This window comes from Lampris incognitus, chromosome 14 (assembly GCF_029633865.1).
Source record: "Lampris incognitus isolate fLamInc1 chromosome 14, fLamInc1.hap2, whole genome shotgun sequence".
NCBI classification, from domain to species: Eukaryota; Metazoa; Chordata; class Actinopteri; order Lampriformes; family Lampridae; genus Lampris; species Lampris incognitus.
In genome coordinates this window covers 15,072,086-15,085,783 of record NC_079224.1, presented here as the reverse complement: position 1 = coordinate 15,085,783, position 13,698 = coordinate 15,072,086, and the positions used below count along the sequence as shown (strand labels likewise).

The 13,698-nt window shown below is 44.3% G+C and overlaps 1 protein-coding gene and 1 pseudogene across 1 annotated transcript in view; both read right to left on the bottom strand.

Moving 5' to 3' along the window:
* Nucleotides 1–13,698, bottom strand: part of LOC130123783 (RNA-binding Raly-like protein) — a 58,020-nt gene that overhangs the window by 24,511 nt on the left and 19,811 nt on the right. The window lies entirely within an intron of this gene.
* On the bottom strand, nt 12,257–12,645 carry LOC130123784 (ubiquitin-60S ribosomal protein L40-like; annotated as a pseudogene).

Sequence of the window (13,698 nt, the reverse complement as noted above, 5' to 3'; positions counted from 1 at the left end):
CCGCTCCGCAAGCGACAACCAGTCGACTAAAGGGTCCGACTGTTAGTCAAGGACCAACATGTCTACTTATCCATGCACATTACACTACCCCCCCTCCTTCGGGAAGTGCGTCCCCGCGCTTAAGCATATCAGCTCCTTCACGCTTCTGGGCGCACGCGCTTCCGATGACCTCACGGTCTCCCCATCCCACTTCTGACACCAATGTAGCGAATTCGGGGGGGGGGCAGTCCGGGACCGCCACAGCCGGGACGCGAACCCGTGTCTCCCAGTCCGCAAGCGACAACGTTAACCAGTCGACTAGCGGTTAGCGATGTCTCCCGCGGTGCGGGCGATACAGGTTCGCGTCCCGGCTGCGGCAGTTCCTGTGGTTGCCCCCCGAATTCGCTACAGTATGTTTAAACTTTAAAACATGTCTGGAGGGGAACTTTAAAATGTCGACATTTTTTAACCAAAAGTACGTTTCATATCAACATTTCAATTTACAGCCAATGTTGGTCGAACCTGCGTCCACATCACGTGAATGTCAAGTTTCTGTCTGCGAAAAGAAAACAAAAATGGCTGGCATTCCTTTTATTCTCAGTAGAAAATGCAATATCTCAAGATCAATCAATCAATCATCAATCAAGCATTGAAATGTATTTTGATCAAATTTCTAGTGAAAAATTTGCATTTTATTTTCATAATCTTCGTTCAGTGAATGTGATCTTTAGTTTGTTAGTTATTACAAAGATTCTTTCAGGTCTCGCCAGAAAATTGTTGGAATGCAACGTTTCCGACATTGAACACAACACCAAAACACATTTTTACAATACTTGCTAAAATATCCTAAATAAATCAACATTTGTATTCTTTTTCTTTTTTACAGTGTTACTATTTCATTTAGCAGATGCTTTTATCCAAAGCAACATACATCTGAGAGTTAATACAACACAAGCAAGGATCTAGTCAGGAGACAACAACGCAAGTGCCAAAAAACCTGGTTCAAGTACGATAAGACATAAGTGTCAGATAATGTTGGGTTTTTTTTTTTTTTAATAAACCACCTAAATACAGTGTGATTTATGTTTCGGCTGCAGTAAATATTTGATATATTCTATAGCTATATATATTTTTATGATCCTATTTACAATGCTATTTTACAAACTGTAAGAACAACGTTGGTGCTGATTTGTATCAAGCTGCATGGCAAGCCTCAAGGGAATTGTAGTTTTCAAAAATGTTGGTGTATTTCCTAAAATTGGAAGTTGTAAATACTGAATCAAGAGTACACTGAGGGGTTTACAGGGATGGGAAACACATTTGTGTGATTAGATTTAAAATATCTAATTATTAAATGGCTGGAAAATTAAGTTTGACCATATTTGACAGTGCTCCCACTTGGTGTATATATCCATATGGGTATAGTCACATAGCTGAAGTCAAGAGGTCTATAGCAGCTGGTCCCATGTCTGTAGCACCTTCTGTTGCTGAATGACAAGCCTTCCAACATGCGCTGAGGTCAAGGTTCAAGCAGGAGCCATTTACAATCTTCAGACTGACATAATGTTGCTTTACAGGTCGAGACCTTTCCAATGATGTACTTGGTTCAGTCCTATGACAAACTTTTAATTTTAACATTTCATGGACACAGCCTTGGCCCAGGCTAGCGTTCAAAGAGCCCTTTGGAGGCCCAACACATGAAAGGTCTTTGAGTTTGTTTGTTTTTTGTTTTTTTTGTCAGTTTTTATGGAAATAGTGACAAACATTTAAGGTAATAATTTTTGACACATTTACAACCGAACTATTAATTTTGGCCTACTTTGAAGCTTATTTTCCTGATGAAATGGAGGATCTTTCTTTTTAGATCTAAGCCTAACCCAGGTAATTGAGGCCCCATACCTGTAGTAATGCCCTGGATGGTCAGCAGGATTGCAGTATGTGACATTTTAAAAACAAACAAACAAAACAACGTTCATTTCATGTATTGGGCATCCAAGGGGCTCTTTGAATCTAGGCCTGTGCCAAGGCTGAGCCCTTTGGAGGCCCAATACATGAAATGAAAGTTAGTTTGACAGTTTGTTTGTTTAGCACTGTAAATAGCGTCGTAAAAATATATATCTACTGAATATATCAAACATTTACTGTAACCAAAACATAAGTTACATTTCATTTAGGTGGTTTATTTGAAGAAAAAAAGCATACAAAACTTGAATTATTTAGGATATTTTAGCAAGCATTGTAAAAATGTGTTATAGTGTTGTGTTCAATGTCAGAACCGTTGCATTCCACCAATTTTCTGGCGGGACCTGAAAGAAAATCCCTAATAACTAACAAACTAAAGATCACATACATTTACCAAACGAAGATTACGAAGATAAAAATGCACATCTCTCTCTATAAATTTATCAAAACGCATTTTAATGCTGACACTATCTTAACATATTGCATTTTCATTGAGAGAAAAAAGAATGTCAGCCATTTTCTTTCTTTTCGCAGACACAAACTTGACAATCACATGACGTAGAGGCAGGCTCAACCAACTTTGACTATAACTTGAAATGCTGATATGAAATGTACTTTGGGTTCAGAAACGTCGAGATATTAATGTATCTGCAGTTTGCAGAAACATAAAATGCCAATGTGTCTTATGCATGCTCAATAATCCAGGTAAGGAAGTCACAGAAAGTTGAATCGGTTCATCTGGACACAACGTTTATTGAGAGAAACGTTTCATCGCTCATCTAAGTGACCTCTTCAGTCTAAACTGACTGCAGGTGTCCCCACCCTTATAAACAATACAGTGGCAAAACAACCGAAAACAACGATCGGTTTCATATGCAAACTGACATGGCCATTAACTAGAGTTTCAATGGCCATGAGTACTAGTCACAGAGGATTGGGGAATAGTGGCAATCCCAGGATTGTAAGATGGCGACAGATGTTCTCTTAGCCCCCCACCCCCTGACCCCCTCGGTTCAGAGATGGTTGTCCTCTCTTAACATAGATGGCCTCTTTGACGCCCCGTTCAAACCAGCATTCCTCCTTGTCAAGGATGTGCACATCCTCATCCGTGAAAGAGTGGCCACTGGCCTGTAGATGGTGTAGACTGTGGAGTCCTGGTCTGACGTGTTAGCTCTCCTGTGTTGTGTCTTTCCCTGATGTACAAGTCAGGACAATCCTGCTGACACTTAACAGCATACACTATATTGCTCTGTTTGTGCTGGGGGACCCGATCCTTGGGGTGGACCAATTAATGGCCAATTTCTGTTTTGGGGTTTGAAAGCAACTGAGACATGGTGTTTGGAAAATATGCGTCTCAACTGTTCCGACACTCCCGCCACATATGGAATCACCACTGGTTTATGCTTAGACAGCTGTTGTCCTTCTCCTCTCATTGATCGGCTGGTGCACTGTTTGGGCGTCTTCCTGGCTTTGACAAATGCTCAGGTAGGATAATCACACTTAACCAGGGCCTGTTTAATGTGGGATTTCTCCCCTTCCCCGGCCACTGTGTCGGTGGGGACGTTTTCAGCTCAGTGGTTCAGCGTCCTGATGACTCCTAGTTTGTGCTCCAGTCGATGATGAAAGACAAACCTTAAATACTGATCAGTATGTGATCCCCTGTATGTGAAGTACGTGGACTGAAAACAGTTTCAGGAGCAGACACACTTGGTCAGTGTTAAGGGTGGTCCTGCTACTAAGGGTGGGGTCATTTTGTAATTTCATACGGACTACCTCCGCTGCTTCATCAACAGGAACGCACCTGAAGAGAGACATCATAAGAGACCATTGTTTCATCCCCCTCCATAATGATGTCCCTCAATGATGTCCCCCACAAAATCCACAGTGTTCTGAATGTGATGTTCATTACTGTCTACCAGCGGGTTAAGAATAGATGCCAGAAATTCAGAAATGTTATAGGTCACTGAGTTAATAATACAAACAATAGGCCGTAATGGCACATCCTGTTTATGTATCTTAGGTAAACCATACTGACAAGGTGTAGCGTCCCCTGGTATAATCTATAGTACACAATTATGTCAATCGCATTGTCCTGTTCTAACAGCTTCAGACAATCTATCACCTTTTGACAATCAGAATCAGATACTTTATAAGCTACAAGAAAAAGATTAAGGTTTGACTCTCATCATCGACTGGAGCACAAACTAGGAGTCATCAGGACGCTGTACCACCGAGCTGACAACGTCCCTACCGACACAGCGGCCGGGGAAGGGGAGAAATCCCACATTAAACAGGCCCTGGTTAGGTGTGGTTATTCTAACGGGGCGTTTGTCAAAGCCAGGAAGGTTGCTTTCAAACCCCAAAACACGCTGCGCCAGAAGTTGGTCCACCCCAAGGATCTGGTCCCCCAGCACAAACAGAGCAATATAGTGTACGCTGTTAAGTGCCAGGAGGATTGCTGTGATTGTACATTGGGGAAACTAAGCAGACACTGGCCAAGAGGATAGCACAACACAGGAGAGCTAACACGCCAGGCCAGGACTCTGCAGTCTACACCCATCTACAGGCCAGCGGCCACTCTTTCAAGGATGAGGATGTGCACATCCTTGATAGGGAGGAAGAACGCTGGTTTGGAAAGAGGTCATCTGTGTTAAGAGGGAATGACCATCCTTGAACTGATGGGGGGGAGGGGGCTAAGGGTACATCTGTCACCATCTTACAATGCTGTGATTGCAACCACTCCCAAATACTCTGTGAATAGTACACATGGCCATTGAGAAGTCACGGCACTGGTCATTGGTTTCGGTCGTGATGCCGCTGTATTGTTTATAAGGGTGGGGATACCTGCAGTCACCTGAGACTGAAGAGGTCACTAAAACCCCTTTCACACTAGCCAAAAAAACCCCGCTAACATCTGCCTTTTTACATTGACCAAAGGCAGACATTAGTGGGTTTTTTGGCCAGTGTGAAAGGGGTTAAGATGAGTGATGAGAAGTTTCTCTCAATAAGCGTTGTGTCCAGATGAGCTGATCCATCTTTTTGTGATAGTAAAATGCCAACATTTTATTCTGGCGACTGGGTTGGGTTTTTTTTTTGTTGATGACTGGAACAGTACAGCAATGAGGAACAGCACTGATGCTAAAGGGGAACCTCAAGCGTCATAGTAAGGCCACTGTCCAAGCTGCCATATTCGACGAGTTGGGAATGAGAACGTACTGTAATAATTTAAAAGTGAGTTTGTCAATAATGAAGAGCCAACACCTTCTCATTCCCAACTCGTCAAGGGTATGCAGCAGAATGAATGGTTTGAAGTATTAGAAGAAGTAGACAAGTATTTCTTTAAAGGGAAATCTTTTGAATGTAAATGTTGAATGACACAGTAAATGTTGCAGAGAGGCTGTTTAGATTAATGTTGTTCACTCGGACTACAACATCGTTGTTCCCACTAAACTGAGCCCCGATGTAGTATATCAGAGCTCTGACTAAGTTCAGCAATAATTCTGTACCTTTGTCGAGCAGCATTTGTCATCCTCCTATCTCTAATTTTTCGTGATCCTGATTCTTAAGGCACTGGAAAACACACACACACACACACACACACACACACACACACACACACACACACACACACACACACACACACACACACACACACACACACAGATCAAATTGGAAGCATTACACAATAGAAACTGTAGAATGCAAAGGCCAGTCAGGATCCAGTAACAGTTGTGTAAATACACAACAGAAGCTGTTGCACAGGTCTGGTGTTATTGCACAGCCCTGTATCAGTGTTAATCCATGCATACACGCAACAAAAGACTATATTTTCAAAATTTACTTGGCTGTAAAGCCAATTGAGGCAAATTTGTAATTTGTGATATTGGGCTATTCAAATAAACTTGACTTCAGAGATAAGTTAATATTATATGTGTCACTGGCTGACATTCTGATGAAACTATAATAATAATAATAATGATAACAACAACAATAATAATAACAATAACAATAATAATAATTATTATTATTATTACATTTGTATCACATTTTTCTAGACACCCGAAGCGCTTCACATTGAAGGGGGTAACTCACTTCAAGTGCCACCAATGTGTAGCACCCACCTGGGTGATGCACGGCAGCCATTGTGCACCAGAACGCTCACCACACATCAGCTTGAGGTGGAGAGGGAGGAGTCAGTGAGCCAGTTACATGGGGGGATGATTAGGTGGCCAGATGGAGAGAGCCGGGTTGGGAATTTTCCCAGGACACCAGGGAACACCCTACTCTTTGTGATAAGTGCCATCATGGGATTTTTTTTTTTTTTTGCTGTTGATTTTTCCCCCCCTTTTTCTCCCTAGTTGCATCCGGCCAATTACCCACTCTTCTGATCCGTCTCGGTCGCTGCTCCATCCTCTTTTGCCGATCCGGGGAGGGCTGCAGACTATCACATGCCTCCTCCAATACATGTGGAGACGCCAGCTGCTTCTTTTCACCTGACAGTGAGGAGTTTCACCATGGGGACGTAGCACGTGGGAGGATCACGCTATTCCCCCCCAGTTCCCCCTCCCCCCTGAACAGGCGCCCAGACCGACCAAAGGAGGCACTAGTGCAGCAACCGGGACACATACCCACATCCGACTTCCCATCCGCCGACACTACCAATTGTGTCTGTAGGGACGCCCGACCAAGCCGGACGTAACACGGGGATTCGAACTGGTGATCCCCGTGTTGGTAGGCAACGGAACAGACCGCTAATGCCCGTGCCATGGGATCTTTGATGACCACAGTGAGTCAGGACCTCAGTTTAACGTCTCATCCATCACAGTGTTTCCATCATTGCACCGGGGCGTTGGGATTTGATGTGTTCTTTTTATTTTATTAAATTAGGACCAAGGGGAAGACTGCCCCCTACTGGTCTTCCATCCAAGTACTAGCCAAGCCCACACCAGCTTAGCTTCCGACGTTTGGCGGAGCCAGGGTACATGTTGATACGGCTGCCGGGAGTGTCGATTAATTTAATGAGTCATAGTCAGGGATATAATTCGGAAAATTCACATACTGTCAGATTTGTTTGCAGAGAATAATCCTTCGCAGAGATTCAAATGAAAACAAAACTGCGTTCAAATATAGAGCATCTTATTCATCAGATCACACTGAGCTAGTGACATATCCTGTGCTACGGCCACCCTTAAATGTCTCTCTGCCACCACACGTGGCAGCCTCTGGACACGCCACTTGCTGAAGCCTTGTAATTGACATAGCTAATTACGCTGACATGGGGTGTGAAGTCGTCCCTCACAGCCTGCCATCGTCTCTTTTCCCCCCACAAGAAAAGAGGAGAGGCTAAAGGTTCATAATGGATACACGTTTGTCCTGACGGCGTCATGGCTTGATGGCAATTCACCGCAGCCCGAAGCCAGTTCTGCTCAATTGTCCCTCCAACTTCTCGACATGTTTAGAGGAAAACTGGGGACTTGTTTTCATGGCAGGAGGTATGATTAAAAAAAATGGTTTGCTGTTTTTCCTTTTTGTGATTTACTGTAAAGCATTTTACTCATTATCATCAGCCACATGTGTCATCATGATCAGCATCGTCGTATTCTTCATTACAAAAGCATCTGTGTCATCTGACGGATAAGTGGTGAGCACAAAAAGAGAACCGTACCGTTCTTTCAAAAACATAGTATCGCACCGAATTAAGGGAGCAGTCCGGAAACCACCACAAGCGGGACGCGAACCCGTATCTCCCACTCCGCAAGCGACAACGTTAACCAGTCGACTAAAGCAGTGTTTCTCAACCGGGGGTCCGCGGACCCCTAGTGGTCCGTGGTGTAATTGCAAGGGGTCCGTGAAAATAAAATATCTTTAAAAAAAAGATCCTATGACATTTATAGAAATAGGATTATTTTACTCAAATGTGACTGAGACCTTTATCTACCTAAACAATAAAGGGTAACAGGACTTTTTTCTCTAATTACATCTGTTTCACAAGTGTAATTTATTGTATTTTTAATAAGAGATCTCGCTCCCGTTTGCATTGTTAAAAGTTATTGCATAAAAATTCTGTTGCTACATATATCTGAAAGTTACTGAATACATATTCTGTTTTGTTACATATATCTGAAAGTTACTGCATAAGAATTCTGTTTTGTTAACTATATCTAAGTTACAACTGAAAGCTCTTATTTTTGCCCCAAAGAGTGAATAAATGCTATAATGCAATTTAAAATGCAGTTTCTACTGTTTCTATCAAATTGCAACCCCCCTCCCCCAAGATCAGGTGGAGGGGTCCTCAGGGTAGATCAAAAATACGCAGGGGGTCCAGGACCCCAAAAAGGTTGAGAACCATTGGACTAAAGGACCAACGTGTCTACTTATCTATGCACGTTACAGTAGTGTAACGATCTCGAACGACTAGACTCGCTCGCTGGTTGGCTGACGGGTCGGACCCTTCATCGCCCGTGGTGCGGGCGGCCCGGGTTCGCTCCCCGGCTGCCCCCTGAATTCTCTACATTGGTGTCAGACGTGGGATGGTGAGCCCGTGGGGCCATCGGAAGCGTGTGCGCCCAGAGATGCGAGGGAGTTGGTATGCTGAAGCACAGGGACGCGTTTCCCGAAGGAGGGAAGTAGTGTAACGATCACAAATGACTAGACTCGCTAGCCGGTTGGCTAACGGGTCAGACCCTTTAGTTGACTCGTTAGCGCAGTCGCCCGTGGTGCGAAAGACCTGGGTTCGCTTCCCGGCCTCTGAATTCGCTGCAGACAGTAGGGTCTATGTGGTATCACAACCCACTTTGATGGTGTTTGTATAGACGTTTCGTTTTTGCTGGTCCCCCATCTGGTAAGGTCAGATCGCTGGCACCACCAGGGAATTGCACGTTGGAGGTTTTTTTATTAAATGTCTTGCCCAAGGGCACTTGAGCGGATCAGCTGCTTGCTGAGGCTGGCTTGAAGCCCTCGTTTGCCTCTCCACACATTCTGATACCCCGCTGCCCCTTTGGCCATTTATGTATGGATGTATACAATGTGCACCGCAGGCCGGCCATTCTCTCATGCGAATCACGTGATTTCATAGGGCGGCGTCTCATGCTGGCCAGGTTAATGTGGCGTAGCTCTCAGCGTCACTCCCTTATTCTCATAGCACCATCTAGTGTTCACTCAGATGGACAAACCATATTCTCTATTCGAAGGCACACTGGCACTGAGGGAGACACACACACACACACACACACACACACACACTCAAATATACACACAGACATAAACAAACAACACACTCAGGCCACGGACGGAGGGTTAAAACAAATGGTGACTTTGAAATAGAAAAACATACATCTATTTAAATAGCTGTATAAATTCATGAAAACAGATGGCATCCCTGATAAATAATTATGATGGTTCATGTTGTCTCGTTTTCCTCTCTACTTATTCTGGTACCCTGCTGCCCCTTTGGGCATTTATGTATAAGATTATACAATGTGCACACCACAGGCAGGCTGTTCTTAAGTAAAGGATACGATATCAAGGATACAAATGAATCAAATAAATTCATGTTTTCATCAACGAACAAATAAATTCAAAAATTCATCAGTTGAAAATGTCTTTAAATTCATGAAAACAGATGGCATCCCTGATAAATAATTATCAAGGGTCATGTTGTCAAACTGACAGTGTGCACCATCTGGTTGATTACGTCAATGTTGACTTTCTGTCTACTTGAAGGACTGTCCAACAGCCAAAGGGTCACCAGCTAAGTCCCAAAGGTGTATTTTTTAGCAGGAAACTTAACTCCTTCCCAAGATTGGTACGAGTATTACTAAGCAATACCATATAATGTTCAAGGCGTATCAATAGTTGGATTTAGCAGTAAGTAGTTCCGCCGAGGACCCCCCCACACACACACACACACATACACATTTGTACCACTATTCTATACCGCAGTAACTATTGTTGACCACTAAGGGGCGCTGAAAGACTAGGACTGTATAGTCAGCAGACAGGCGCCATCAGAATCTGAGAACCAAAGAAAGGGGTCCAGAGACACAACGGTGGTCTTTCATGATGTGGAACTTTATGATACTCCCGTGGGATTCCTGTTGTATTATTATGTCCCTTTTATAGCTATTCTTAGGCACTCCTAGTATTCCTCCTTTGAGAATGTTGCATTATGTCCCTTGTGTGTTTTTTAAAGGAGAGTTCCGTGTTTTTTACAACCCGGGTATTATTTGAATAGTTTTTGCCATCATGCATACTGTTTATGATAATTTTATTCACCTGCTTCATTTTGGGACCACTGCCAGACAGTTTTACAGCGGTGTCTTATGGGTTAACCAATCACAAGCCTCAAACTTGTCCTTAATACAAATAACAACAACAACAATAAAACCTCCAACACCCCAGGTTAGACTGTTTACATGATTTCCCATTATTTATGATTTCTCAATTGCGCCGGCCGCCGTCGCGCAGTGGCGGCTGGTGCTAACAATTTGGGGGGGGGCGCAATTACACCTGACAGCTGCGCCAAGGTAAATTGCGCCCCCCCCCAAAAAAATTGTTAGCATCAGCCGCCACCTGGCAGCAAATGAGCGCCCGACTATCGCGTCGCACCGGATGCTCTCTGTACACACTGATACCGTCATGTAAACAAACCACGTACCTATCAGCAGTGCGCTCACGATCAGCTGTGCGCCCCTCGTCCATGACACGGCGCTTTTCTACGCGAGCGACAGGAAATAAATAGAAATGGGACGTCCCACAAAAGCTGCGCTCAAAACGGTGCGCGCGGTACTACGTCGCTCGCGGATGGTTAGGACGTTCCAATAGAAAATAAAGCAATAAAATAGATTTTTTTTGTCGCTGACGCTCGCTCGCGTCGAATTCAATTAGGGCAAAGTGTACTGCTGCCCAGTGGTTGGATCCGGCAAAAGAAAAAGACTAAAGTGGAAATGAAAACGAACACAGGAGGGGGGTTTGAAAATAAGAAAAGGAATGTAATGTGCATGGATAAGTAGACACGTTGGTCCTTGATTAACGGGTCAGACCCTTTAGTCGACTGGTTAACGTGGTCGCTTGCGGCGTGGGAGACACGGGTTCGCGTCCCGGCGGTGGCGGTTCCTGGACTGCCCCCCTAATTCGCTACATCAAATTGCTGAAGCGATTCTATTCAGTCATTGAGAACAGAGGAGACGTATACCGTTAGGATGTAAGCCGTGACAAGAGAAGACACGATTTTCAAGGACTCATATGAGGTCGGAAAGTTTGTAGGGAAAAAACTTGATGTACGATCAATTTGGATAACTAGAAGCGGGATGGTTATCATCGATTGTATCTTAAATCGTCAGAGAGATAGAGCCCTTAAAATCGATGTATTTAGAAGTTATCTCTGTGTGACTTGCTTCCCACTCGGATTTAAAGCAAAGAAGTAGGGAGTGATAAGTGGCGTCCCATTGTCAGTAGAGTCTGGGACATTTCGGGATGTTGCAGGTGAGTGTGAGGCAAGAAGATGACCAGATTCCGAGAAGGGGAAAAGAAGGACAGTAATTCTGTGTGTTTGACTTTTGAAGGGTAATTGCCGGAAAGAGTGTACCTTGATTTTGTGAGTTACAGAGTGAGGCCATATGAAAGCACTCCTCTCAGATGTTTTTGCTGTCAAGAGTAGGGACATGTTGCTGCAGTATGCAATGGAGTCGGAAGATGTGGGAAGGACCACTGCAAAGTGGAAGATTGTAAATTTGAGAAAGCGCAAGCAAAGTGCCTGCCTTGCAAGGGAAATCATGATACGGGATCAGCACAGTGTCCAAAAAGGACCAAGGAAGATAAAGTGGATATGACGAGAGCAGAAATAAGATTGTCATATGCCGAAGCTGCTAAGAGAATGAAGAAAAATGACGAGATGATGGAAGCGCAAAAAAGAACCAGCTGACCAGAACAGCTGCATGGACAAGAAAATATCTTTGACATCCATTGCCATGGTCACAGGTTGCGCTGCTGAAACAAAGGGGAAGTTGGAAAGAATCAATATGCTGCTGGATGCTGCCAGGACATACTTGAATGTTTTTGACACATCTGGAGAAAATCTAGATGTTACAATGCAGGAAGGATTTCCATCAACTCAGGCTGGGTCTTAGTTATAGAATGGACAATGTCGTGAATACAATCACTTTTGAGTGTACAATGTAAATAATTTGTACTGTGACGTAGGTGGCAGTAATGCAACATTTCGGATGCCAACCACCAATAAAAACCAAGAAGAAGTCAGATTTTTTTCCCCTACTGTTTTTTTAACAAGATTTCACACAACCCACAGTCCAAATGTCTACTTCCGCTTCTTCTTGGGGCGCAGGTTGTTGGTGTGTCCACACTTCTTCTTGCGGCAGTTAACAGCACGGGGATGGAGAGACGAGCGTAACACTTGCGACAGATCATCTTTTTGCTGTCGTATTTCTGAGCCAGCTGTCTGAGAGAGGGCTCAATGATGCCACCACGCAGACGCAGCACTAGGTAAAGAGTGGACTCTTTCTTGATATTGTAGTCTGACAGTGTGCGCCTATCCTCCAACTGGTTGCCAGCGAAGATCAGATGCTGCTGATCAGAGGGAATGCCTTCTTTGTCCTGGATCTTAGCCTTGACATTTTCGATAGTGTCACTGGGCTCAACCTCATGAGTGATGGTTTTCCCCATCAACATCTTCATGAAGATCTGCATTTTAGCAGTCCGACCACTAGCAGAGCCCCAAAGAGTCAGATCACATATCAATGGCACCTGAAGCGTGTAAATTTTGTGCAGGTCGTGTGAGCTACTGTTATTGCAATTTGAATTTGAATAGCATCAGCAACAAGGAGGAAACTGGCAAAATGTCAAAAATACAATCAAATTTGTTGAATTTCTTCAAACCAGTAGGTCAGTCAGACCTTAAGCAGGCCAAAGTTGTTTCAGCGGATCAACAGGGTGGCGATAATAGGAGCACTGGTAGCAAAAGCATGCTTGTAGCAGCAAAGCTAGCAAATTGGCAACTGCTGGCAGACATGATCCATCATCATCATCGGCGGTCACTTGGGGTCAAGTATGACTGTCCTCCTTCGGGGTCTTCAGGTGGGTTTAGAAGCTGATCCTGGAGCTGCATAATGGGAGGATGCCTGCGTATGACAGCTTTTTATGTGGAGTGGCTAATGTGACTGCAGCCACCACATGGTCCTTGGCAGGAGGTGGCCAGAGTCCAGTGGCATGGGGAACCAAGACGATTGGGGATCACCCTCTGTTGCAGCCTTCATCCGCCCTCACTGCTGTTGTGACCTGGAGACATCTTCCGCCAGTTCTGCCCTTGAGGTCTTTGTTGGGTCGCGCTTCATCTGAAACCTCTCCCTTGACCAATCTGCCTTGGGTGACCCTACCAGGAGCCAAGCTTAAGACAGCATAGCTCTTGGGATCATTAGTACACACAAGTTTCTCCACCACGGCAAGGTGGCGATCCAGGCGAAGAACAAACATGACCAGCACAAGGAATGAAAAGAGGAAGATGACAAGGAAAACTTAGAATTGGGGAGAGAGGATGATGGACATGTAGAGGACACGAGTACAGTTGGTGAGGAGACTCAACACTTTTTGATGCACTTGTGACTTTTTCTCTCCCCCCTGACCTGCCAGAACAGCACCCTCTCCAGGACCTCCTGATGTACAAATTAAACACTGCTGCTACTTAAGGTAAGTATAAGCTGGCCATTCGGGAGTTAAACCAGGAAGTAGCTCAACAATGCAATC